This window comes from Nerophis ophidion, linkage group LG03, assembly GCF_033978795.1.
Source record: "Nerophis ophidion isolate RoL-2023_Sa linkage group LG03, RoL_Noph_v1.0, whole genome shotgun sequence".
NCBI lineage: Eukaryota > Metazoa > Chordata > Actinopteri > Syngnathiformes > Syngnathidae > Nerophis > Nerophis ophidion.
The window spans coordinates 69619151-69631535 of NC_084613.1; the positions used below are offsets into that span (position 1 = coordinate 69619151).

The 12385-nt window shown below is 42.4% G+C and overlaps 1 protein-coding gene and 1 long non-coding RNA gene across 3 annotated transcripts in view; one reads left to right on the forward strand and one right to left on the reverse strand.

Annotated features, from left to right (window-relative positions):
* The window catches only part of LOC133549982 (uncharacterized), a 169820-nt gene that overhangs the window by 107341 nt on the left and 50094 nt on the right, over positions 1-12385 (forward strand). The window lies entirely within an intron of this gene.
* Positions 1723-7591, reverse strand: LOC133549983 (uncharacterized). 2 transcript variants are annotated; one of them, XR_009806216.1, is made up of 4 exons: positions 7530-7591; positions 7386-7448; positions 5514-5621; positions 1723-2488 (listed from the first exon to the last, which is right to left on the reverse strand). It is a non-coding gene; the product is annotated as an uncharacterized LOC133549983 (long non-coding RNA). The 2 variants fall into 2 exon arrangements; XR_009806215.1 differs by lacking the exon at positions 1723-2488 and having other exon boundaries at positions 5243-5621.

The following is a 12385-nucleotide window of genomic DNA, read 5'->3' on the forward strand; positions in this document are numbered from 1 at the left end:
ACCATAAACCATTTTTGGAATCAGTTCCAGGGTCAAACTGATGCCCTCATAAAATCTTGAATGAGTACCTTATTGGTTGTGATACAAGAGTGAAATGAAAACGTAAACACTGCGTAGTAAAATATAAAAACAATGCATTGCGTACCCACCTACGGTTAGTCTGACACATAACACCGACGTACAGGGAAGTGAGGAGCGAAGACTGCTGAAGACGAGTCCCTCTTTTTCAGCGTTCTTTTCATACAAGTGTGAAAAGAAAGTTAACCGCTGTAAAATAAAACGAATAACAATCAATTGTATACCCGCCTGTATTTGTCGAGACGTTTGGCGGACATCTTGGGAGGCGGAATTGCTGCATAGAAGAGTCACCCTTTTTAATTTTCTTATCCATCATACAAGTGTAAAAAGAAGTTAACCACTCAATATTAAAAATCGGTGTCACAAAATAGTATTACTTCAAACCCCAAACTCAAATGTTCCCCTTTAAAGGCCTACTGAAACCCACTACTACCGACCACGCAGTCTGATAGTTTATATATCAATGATGAAATATTAACATTGCAACACATGCCAATACGGCCTTTTTAGTTTACTAAATTGCAATTTTAAATTTGCCGCAAAGTATCCTGTTAAAAACGTCGCGGAATGATGACACGTGCTTGTGACGTTACTGGTTGGAGGGGACATTTTAGCCCAGCACCACTCACGGCTGAAAGTTGTCTGCTTTAATCGTATAATTACACAGTATTTTGGACATCTGTGTTGCTGAATCTTTTGCAATTTGTTCAATTAATAATGGAGACTATAAAGAAGAATGCTGTCGGTGGAAAGCAGCTGCCTTGAGCAACCAGAACACAGCCGGTGTTTCTTTGTTTGTTGCGAAGCTTTAATATGGAACAGAGCGGTCGAGCGAACATGTTTCTCTACCACATGTCAACCAGCAAGTTTTTGGATGAGAGAATTGTGATATTAAGTCAGCTCTTACCGGAGACTTGAGCGGAGTTTGCGTCCTCCTGCAGCTCAAAAAGGCAGCTGTGACTTTCTTGGCTCCTCCATATGGCTTCCCTCAGAGACACTGGTGGTCACCGCAGCCCTCCGACTTTCAGGTATGACTTTATAATCTCACTAAAACACTAGTAGCACAATAAGCAGATAAGGGATTTTCCAGAATTATCTTAGTAAATGTGTCTAATAACATCTGAATTGCTCCCACTGCCGTCGCCTTTTTTTTTTCTAGTGCTTCACTCTAACTTTCTTCATCCACGAATCTTTCATCCTCGCTCAAATTAATGGGGAAATTGTCACTTTCTCGGTCCGAATCGTTCTTGCTGCTGGTGGCTATGATTATAAACAATGTGAGGATGTGAGGAGCCCTACAACCCGTGACATCACGCGCACATCGTCTGCTACTTCCGGTACAGGCAAGGCTTTTTTATTAGCGACCAAAAGTTGCGAACTTTATCGTCGATGTTCTTTACTAAATCCTTTTAGCAAAAATATGGCAATATCGTGAAATGATCAAGTATGATACATAGAAAGGACCTGCTATCCATGTTTGAATAAGAAAATCTCATTTCAGTAGGCCTTTAAACCCATTCCCCATTGAGTCAAATGCACTTTACCGGAGTTTTCTGCCACGGATTCAGAGGCTTTAGGAAGGGTTCTTCAGGGACTTTTCTCAGCTGACCATCATGATGTCATGTCAAAACAAGTCCCCTTTGGTGACAGAGAGCAGACAAGTCCAAGTCCAAAATCAAAGTCATGTTAATCGAATGTTTCAATGTGAGAAGCATCCACAAGTGTTGTGTCTACAAGGCCGGACGATCCACCAGCACATCAACAAAGACATTGTGCGGCAGTTGCTTTGTTCACCAAAAAAGGGCGAAAAAAGGTGAAAGTTGTGGCAAGACAACTTGTAGCTGCTTCACCATAAACAACACACCTGCTCACAGTGCTCGAGCAGCCAACAGTTTTTAGCTAAGTAGAACATTGATGTGATGAAGCAAACTCTTACCCCGACCTGGTTCTGCATAGGCTTTATTTCCTCTTTTTCTCAAACTCAATGGTGTTATCAAGGGAAGCCGTTTTAAAGACATTAAGAAAGGGACAAGCGGTAGAAATGGATGGATGGAAGATAGCCTCGACGACGGAACTACATCCTGGAAGAATGAGAAGGTAAAGGTGTTACGTACGGTAGAGAAGAAGACAGCACTGAAACAGGGACGTCGCTTACCCTTAGGCGTCTTTATCAAAACAATAGAATGACGTGTGTAATTAATCCAAAAACCTGTGGTGTGACTACGTTAAGCGAAGTCCAAAAGGAGGGGACAGGTTCGGAGGTCTGTGGGAAAGCAAGAGGTCAAGGGCAGGAGCAAGTCTTCGGAGTCCGTGTCCAGGTGAGAGGTCGAGATCCAGAAAGATAGCAAGAAGACAGGAGGGAATCCGGGGAGACGAGAGACACAGCTTGAATCCAGGGAACGAAGAGGAGCTGCTGGGTGACGACACAGGATGCAAGACGATGAGCACGGAGAAAAAACACAGAACAAGGAAGCACATATGCGAGCAGAGCTAAAGACGTGAAGTGCTTAATGTATGAGACAAGTAGCTATGTTCTGGCACTGGAACGCAGGATCCGCTGGTTTATGAAGGATGTGGAGCATTAAGGCCTACTGAAACCCACTACTACCCACCACGCAGTCTGATAGTTTATGATAAAATATTAACATTGCAACACATGCCAATACGGCCTTTTTAGTTTACTAAATTACAATTTTAAATTTCCCGGGAGTTCCGTCTTGAAAAGGTTGTGTAATGATGACGTGTACGCAAGACGTCACGGGTTTTTAGGAAGTATGAGCGCTGAACACAAACAGAGCTAAAAGTAGTCTGCTTTAACGGCATAATTACACAGTATTTTGGAAATCTGTGTTGCTGAATCTTTTGCAATTTGTTTAATTTATATTAGAGAAGTCACAATAGAAAGATGGAGTTGGGAAGCTTCAGCCTTTAGCCACACAAACACACGGTGATTCCTTGTTTAAAATTCCTGGAGGTGAAACTTTACTATGGATCAGAGTGCGGTCAAGCGAACATGAATCCCGACGGAATGTCAACCAGCAGGTTTCGGTGAGAAAATTGTGGTAAAAAGTTGCTTCTTACCGGAGAAAAGCTGAGCTTGTGCCGTCCATAAAGCTGCCGTCGACTCCCCTGAGACATTGGCGTCAAGACACCGGTGGACGTACACCTCGGACTATCAGGTACTATTTAACTCAGTAAAACACTAGCAACACAATAGAAAGATAAGGGATTGCCCAGAATTATCCAAGTAAATGTCTCTAAAAACATCGAAATCCGTCCCAATGCAATCACTTTTTTTTTTTTTATTATTTTTTATATATTCATTAATTTTTTCTAGTCCGTCGCTATCAATATTCTCAAACATGAACCGTTCATCCTCGCTCAAATTAATGGGGAAATTGTCATTTTCTCGGTCCAAATAGCACTTTTTGTTGGAGGCTCCCATTATAAACAATGTGAATATGTGAGGAACCATCAAACATGTGACGTCATCGTCTGCGACTTCCGGTAGAGGCAGGGCTTTTCTCTTAGCTCCGAAAGTTGCGAACTTTATCGTGGATGTTCTCTACTAAATCCTTTCAGCAAAAATATAGCAATATCACGAAATGATCAAGTATGACACATAGAATGGACCTGCTATCCCCGTTTAACTAAGAAAATCTCATTTCAGTAGGCCTTTAGGGGCAGGTGTGTAGACTGCTGATTGTGTGGAGCCGTTGGCGTGTCCCGAGGCTCGCTCAGAGGAGCGCACAGCAGATTGTGTGGCGGCAGCGGCTTGAGCCGTAACAATATGGAGGTAATTTTTGTCTTGATTACGAAAGCTTTTTTTTTACCCTGAATGTTGAATTTTTCGCATTTGAAGTTTGTGAACTGAATTGTTTTACCTCTAATTACGTCGACAATTTCCGTGGAAGAAAATTGGTATTGTGTGTAAAAGTTCAGTGTCTTTGTAAACAAATTTAGATCAGAAAAATTTTACGCTCAAAATGCAAGACCCACGTCCGGTACATTAAGACAGAAGCAAATCGATCATGTCTGAGAATCAGCCAATGAGGTGTCAAATTTGAAGTCACGTGACACGGGTCTTTAAAAGAGGCAGGAAAGGCAGAACTACACGCCACTAGGCCATTTCATCTGCTGTATGCGCTTGGATCCCTTTTTGTGAACACTTTAAACAGTGGAGGTTGCTGTGCATTAGTGAAAAAAAAAAAAAATCACAATATTTTGCAAAAAAGGATACAAGCTGATCACAAGATGGTACAAACACACACAATTAAGATTGCTACTAAAAACGTAGTTTTAGATTTTTACTTACTAAGACACTAAATACAGAATGCGTGATTTACGATATCAACTATGTGAATGTTGTCTGTCTATCTGTGTTGGCCTTGCGATGAGGTGGCGACTTGTCCAGGTGTACCCCAGAATAGAATAGAATAGAATAAAATAGAAAGTACTTTATTGATCCCTGGGGGAAATTCAGCACCACAGTTCGCTCACAATAAACAATAATAATAATGAATATATGACATATATTATATAATATATGAATGATATAAGTATAATCTACATATATTCTACATTTAAGTGCAGTCAAGGAACATATGCATTATACAGTCTGATGGCTGTCGGTATGAAGGACCTCCTGTGTTATTCCGTGTTACATTTTTGGAGTCTGAGCCTTCCACTGAACGTGCTCATTCTCTCCGCAAGGTCAGAGTGTAGTGGGTGGGAGGTGTTGTCCGTAATGGCTAGGAGTTTTGCTAGACTTCTCCTCTCTGACACCACCGCCAGAGAGTCCAGCTCCACTCCCACCACGTTACTGGCCTTCTTCTACCAACTTGTCCAGTCTGTTTGCAAATGCAGCTGAGATCAAAAGTGAAGATTCCAACCATTGGAATAATTTTGATAGTTTAGAAACATCCAGCATTATTATGTAATTATGTTGTATTACGCCCAGGTAACTTCCTTTTTGCAGTTTCGCAAGACCCGTGTCACGTGACTTCAAACTTGACACCTCATTGGCTGGTTCTGAGATAGGACTGATTGCTTCAGTCTTATGTAACCTATACGTGGTACAAAGCAATGCAATAAATATATATATGGGGTGTTATGGGCTAGGAACAGAAGACTAGTTTCAGCTCATAGAGAGACAGAGCTTGAATTGTAGTTTGGTTGACACCGTGTATTAGAGAATTAGTGATTGACAGCAGATATATACACACACAATGAGTTGAATGGCCATCCAACATGAAATTAATTTAAAGAGAAAAACACAAGTACTATATACAATTCCATTGAACTATTCAGTGTCTCTGGATCTTGTTTAAATCTCAGTTCAGATAGTTGTTCTTGGGGAAAAAAAGGATGGCAGTACAGTCCATGTGCTGCAGGTAAAGTGAGAATTGTAAATGGTCGGCTCAAGAGCCTCCTACCAGCCCAGACAGAGCAGGTGGTGAGGTTCCTGGCTGGAATCTTCCAAACTTGATCCTTGGACTTGGTGATTATTTTCCTAAGCTCGCCATCAAAAAGAGAAGCCTGGCCTGTGTAAGAGCCAGAACCATTTTTATATATCCATGTGTACACAAATCTTCATTAAATAACACTAATTTGCGTTTACTAGTATTCATAATATATTATCCAACAATATACCATCAAGTATTCATAATATATTATTCAATATATTATCAAGTATTCATAATAAATATTCAATCATTTCTAATTCTTTCCTCAATATTGTACAATATAAATTAATAAACATCAGAATCACACTATGCAATAAAATGCTAAAATAACCATAATTATGACCTATACAAAGCATCCATCCATCCATCCATCCATCTTCTTCCGCTTATCCGAGGTCGGGTCGCGGGGGCAACAGCCTAAGCAGGGAAACCCAGACTTCCCTCTCCCCAGCCACTTCGTCTAGCTCTTCCCGGGGGATCCCGAGGCGTTCCCAGGCCAGCCGGGAGACCAAGTCTTCCCAATGTGTCCTGGGTCTTCCCCGTGGCCTCCTACCGGTTGGACGTGCCCTAAACACCTCCCTAGGGAGGTGTTCGGGTGGCATCCTAACCAGATGCCCGAACCACCTCATCTGGCTCCTCTCGATGTGAAGGAGCAGCGGCTTTACTTTGAGTTCCTCCCGGATGGCAGAGCTTCTCACCCTATCTCTAAGGGAGAGCCCCGCCACACGGCGGAGGAAACTCATTTCGGGGGCTTGTACCCGTGATCTTATCCTTTCGGTCATGACCCAAAGCTCATGACCATAGGTGAGGATGGGAACGTAGATCAACCGGTAAATTGAGAGCTTTGCCTTCCGGCTCAGCTCCTGCTTCACCACAACGGATCGGTACAACGTCCGCATTACTGAAGACGCCGCACCGATCCGCCTGTCGATCTCACGATCCACTCTTCCCTCACTCGTGAACAAGACTCCTAGGTACTTGAACTCCTCCACTTGGGGCAGGGTCTCCTCCCCAACCCGGAGATGGCATTCCACCCTTTTCCGGGCGAGAACCATGGACTCGGACTTGGAGGTGCTGATTCTCATTCCGGTCGCTTCACACTCGGCTGCGAACCTATCCAGTGAGAGCTGAAGATCCCGGTCAGATGAAGCCATCAGGACCACATCATCTGCAAAAAGCAGAGACCTAATCCTGCGGTCACCAAACCGGAACCCCTCAACGCCTTGACTGCGCCTAGAAATTCTGTCCATAAAAGTTATGAACAGAATCGGTGACAAAGGACAGCCTTGGCGGAGTCCAACCCTCACTGGAAATGTGTTCGACTTACTGCCGGCAATGCGGACCAAGCTCTGGCACTGATCATACAGGGAGCGGACCGCCACAATAAGACAGTCCGGTACCCCATACTCTCTGAGCACTCCCCACAGGACTTCCCGAGGGACACGGTCGAATGCCTTCTCCAAGTCCACGAAGCACATGTAGACTGGTTGGGCGATCTCCCAAGCACTCTCAAGAACCCTGCGGAGAGTGTAGAGCTGGTCCACAGTTCCACGACCAGGACGAAAACCACACTGTTCCTCCTGAATCCGAGGTTCGACTATCCGGCGTAGCCTCCTCTCCAGTACACCTGAATTACCGGGAAGGCTGAGGAGTGTGTATACAAAGCAGTCAGTGCACTAAATGTGCTTATGATCTAAACACATAAAAGTACATTCAATACACAAATGTGATCAGTATTTTTAGTCAAACCTTTTATATGGACGATTGAGAATATGCCACAAAGACTGTTGCAATGAAGAAAGATGAATGCTTAAAGTGCTATTGTCATAAATATGGACTCACCAATTGAGCTTCCACAGTCAAACACAGCTTAGTGACAAAGAACCCCGGCGCTGGAAGTCGGCTCTATAAAGTTACAAAATAGGCATGTAGTTTAAAAACACCGTCAGCACAATATTTCAGGTGACAACAAGGTTTAAAACCTACCTCGAGCAGAAATGTAATCGATCTCATGCCCTGTCTCCTGGCTACTTCCTGCTACCGGCTTATAAGCACCACCAATTGGACCGCGGCGGTCACGTGACACGGGAGGAGTGCGCCGAGTTGCCAAAGACTAACTACAGCAAGAGCATACCAGTCACTTTCGGCTACCGGTATATGCCTACAGCTGATTGGACTGTGGCGGTCACGTGACTAGGAAGTGCGCAAAGAGTAAATAGCAAGACAAGAGCCTAATAGTCTTCGCAAATGTATTCGACACCTGCGTTACACTTAATTTACCAGATGTAGGGCTTGCGGTTGAAGCAGTGAATTTGTTTAGTTTTTTTTACACTGTATTCTTATACACCCATTTTTATACACCACATTTTAAACATTGGTCTTTTTATACACTGATAATTTAAACAGTGATTTTAATCAACACTCATTTTTGTGACGTCTTCGGGGCATCGTTATGCGGGTGGAGCTTCTTCAGGATGCAGATCGGGCACGGACACAGCGTAAAGGTAAGAAGTATGGTTATATTAAAACTAAAAACAGACTAAGAATAGAAACAACTTGCACTTGGCACTAAAAGGCAAAACAAAACGCTAGCATGGGAGCTAGGAAACACAAGAGGCTAAGCACGGAAGCCAGCGAGATCAAAAAACAGGTAGCCAAGTCGTCACTAGTGAAACACAAACGGTATGCACACTAAACTACGAGGAGAGAACGAGAGAACGGAAAATGCAGGCTTAAATAGAGTCTCTGTTCAAAAGCAGGTGTGCGAACAAGGCAGGTGAAAAAACAAGTTACCATGGTGACAAAACAAACAAGGAAGTGCACCAACAAACCCAAAAATCCAAATAACAAAAGATCCGAGCAGTGGATCGTAACACATTTTGCTACCAATTTTTTTTTTTACTTCATTTGTCAGCATAATTGGATGTAAAAAAACATTTAGTTCACAGAATTCAAATGCAATTACATAAATTCAGTGTCAAAAAAAGCTCTCGTAATGAAGACACAAATTAACTTCCATACAGAGGTATCCAAAACTCCGTGCAAACTCACGCCAAAATGTATGAACTTTAGGATTTGACGCATAGGCATTGTTTAACACGAGTATCCGACTTTGTAACATTTCCTTCCATCCATCAATTTTCTACTAGAGCCTATCCCAGCTGCACTCGGGCGGAAGGCAGGGTACACCCTGGACACCTCATCACAGGCCCAGTAAAAACATTTAAAAGCAAAAAATAATAATAATTAAATTAATCCGAGGTCCCCTTTAAGAATGTGGATTACACTCAAAAGGGATTACTTCAGTGGGGAAAACTTGCCGGTTGGATTTTAAATATACCCTTTGCAATGCTATTTCTGGAACTTTTCTGACACACTTAGGGCCTGATTTACTAAAGCAGGGGTCCCCAAACTTTTTGACTCGGGGGCCACATTGGGTTAAAACAATTCAGCAGTGAGCCAGGCTGTGTACACACAAATATATATATATATATATATATATATATATATATATATATATATATATATATATATATATATATATTTATATATATATATATATATATATATATATATATATATATATGCTGTTCATTTTGTCCATGCCACGTACATTTTTTTGTTCATGCCTCAGCGCAAGAGTTTTTTTGTTTCACGTTTATAGTTTGCAGCCCTTTTGCTTGTCATTTGTTTTTTTGTAGCCAAGTATTTGTTCTCCGCCATTGTGCGCGCCCTTGGTTTGCCTTTTTGTAGTTTGTTTGTGTTAATAGTAAAATAAAATGTACTTACATTCACGCCTGGCTCGTGCCAATCATCCTTTGCGTTGAAGAAACAATCCAAGTCCAAGTCTTTGTTTGACAAAGTGGTAGATGTCTCCTGTTTGTGTGAAAACATAACAAAATGCCAAATGTAGGAGCATGATAACATGAATGTGCAACAAATGAGAGTGTCTCAAACGCAAAATCTTCATTTAAATAAGGCCGTCAGTACCACTTATCCATTGCACATGCAGTGTAAGTAAATCGCACGCAACCCGCCCACTAATAGTACACGGTATTTTATAGATCGCACACACTGTTTTAGCGCGTGGTGTTCAGATCTTAGGAAATCCAGTCTTAAGTGTAGTACAGATTTTAAATAAGGCCGGTCCTATCTTTCAGGCCTAAACTGAGCCAAGTGGATGAAGATGTTCAGCTTAAAACAGGGGCGCTCACACTTTTTCTGCAGGTGAGCTACTTTTCAATTGACCAAGTCGAGGAGATCTACCTCATTCCTATTTATAATTTATATTTATTTATTTATGAAAGAGACATTTTTGTTAACAAGTTAATGGTGTTTAATGATAATACAAGCATGTTTAACACATAGATTCCTTTCTTTCATGAAGACAAGAATATAAGTTGGTGTATTTGATTCTGATGACTTGCATTGATTGGAATTAGACAGTGGTGCTGATAACGTCCGCATTTTCGAATGGAGGAAAAAAAAAGTCCTCCTTTCTGTCCAATACCACATGAAAGTGGTTGGATTTGGCATCTCATTTGTCCAACTTGCATACTCGTTTTTAAACACTTTGTTATGAGAGTAGCATATGTGTGTGGCCCTTTAATGTCTGGCAGCAGGTGAGTGACGTCAGTGAGTGTGCGGGTGGGCAAGCAAGTGAGAAAGCGGTCGCTGAGGGCGGGGGAGAAATACATTGGCATCAAACTCCGTAGCTTGCTAGCTTGTGCACGCTAGCTTTCTGAGACTCTTATTTTGTTAGCACAGGCAGGATGAAACAGGTCTTTTATGGTGAAGACAGGAACTGTGCAGTCGGTCTTTAGAGTTTTGACAGTAGGTAGGGAGTCTCTAGAAATAAAATGTGTTTCTCTGCGTCCGCCCTGTTAGTGATTTTTTTCTTAAATATGAGCTCGCAGCAGCCAGCGTCATCTCACAAGATCCTCGGGTGCCGAGAATGTCAAACAACTGACGAAAGTGAAGTCTTGGTATGATTGATGATTGCTCATTTTTATGTATATTTTTTAATGCCTGGCTTGAGATCGACTGACACACCCTCCGAGATCGACCAGTCGATCGAGATCGACGTAATGGGCACCCCTGGCTTAAAACAAAAAAATGCTGATGTAAGATCTTTAATGTCGCTCACTTTTAACGGGAGCAAGCCATCCATGTTCGAGAGTCATTGGGAGAATCTCTCGAAACTCAAAAAAACCTCCTTCTGGTTTCCAAACAGTTTTTCCACAGCATGCGCTTTGCATTGAGGTGATCTGAAAATCCTCTTTAATGAGGAAAGAACATCACTGTGTTGTTGTTTTTTCCCTTTTGTCTCTGTGACTGCGGCCGAGTTGTCTGCACTTCTCCGTGAAGTCTTCCGTAATTGCATCTCACGAGGTTTGGACTTTATTTGTGGTCCGGTGAAGTGCTAGAATCTCAAGCAGACGCATGAAACGAGCTTGAAGGTACACACTTTTTTTTTTTGTCAATTCTCCTTTAACAGGCAAAACAAGACACGTGTGTATGTCTGTTTTGTTTGAATGTGTGCACAAGAGGCCTTTTTTGTGTGTGTGGGGGGGGGGGGGGGGCAGGGGGGCGCTTGGCAGGTTGGAGTTGTGTGGAGGATATTTGCATATTTGGGCTGTCAGCAGTGAGACTCTGAAGCCTCCATGTGTTTGGAAAACAAAGCACCCCCCAGGCCAACCGCCGTCAAAAATGAATATTTGCATATTGAGTTTTTGGGGGGGGGTATGTAGCTCCCGACTGATAACGTCGTCTCTGTGACAGCCTGTGTTGGCGACACTGTCGTGACAAGAAGCAGTGGCGCCAATCACTGTCTGCAATTCTTCTGCAGGAACTACACACAACATATTAGGGAGGGGAATATTATAACAACTCACAATTTCATTCAATTCAGATTCCTGGGGTGACGATTCGAATCAGAATCGATTTTCGATTCAAACCAATTTCGAAGCTTTTCAAAACAAGTCGCATGTTAGAAAATTATCCTCTTGGTCGGTGACAAGTAATATAAACATGCGACAAGTAAGCATGGAGGTAGCCTAAAAAAAATGGTTTATGTATTCTTTAAAAAAAATTGCGCAGTGGAAGAGTGGCCATGCGCAACCCGAGGGTACCTGGTTCAATCCCCACCTAGTACCAACCTCATCACGTCTGTTGTGTCCTGAGCAAGACACTTCACCCTTGCTCCTGATGGGTGCTGGTTAGCGCCTTGCATGGCAGCTCCCTCCATCAGTGTGTGAATGTGTGTGTGAATGGGTAAATGTGGAAGTAGTGTCAAAGCGCTTTGAGTACCTTGAAGGTAGAAAAGCGCTATACAAGTACAACCCATTTATCATATATATACGGTGGGGCAAAAAGTATTAAGTCAGCCACCGATTGTGCAAGTTCTCCCACTTAAAATGATGACAGAGGTCTGTAATTTTCATCATAGGTACACTTCAACTGTGAGAGACAGAATGTGAAAAAAAATCCAGGAATTCACATTGTAGGAATTTTAAAGAATTTATTTGTAAATTATGGTGGAAAATAAGTATTCGGTCAACCATTCAAAGCTCTCACTGATGGAAGGAGGTTTTGGCTCAAAATCTCACGATACATGGCCCCATTCATTCTTTCCTTAACACGGATCAATCGTCTTGTCCCCTTAGCAGAAAAACAGCCCCAAAGCATGATGTTTCCACCCCCATGCTTCACAGTAGGTGTGGTGTTCTTGGGATGCAACTCAGTATTCTTCTTCCTCCAAAAACGACGAGATGAGTTTATACCAAAATGATCTATTTTGGTTTCATCTGACCACATGGCATTCTTCCAATCCTCTGCGGTAT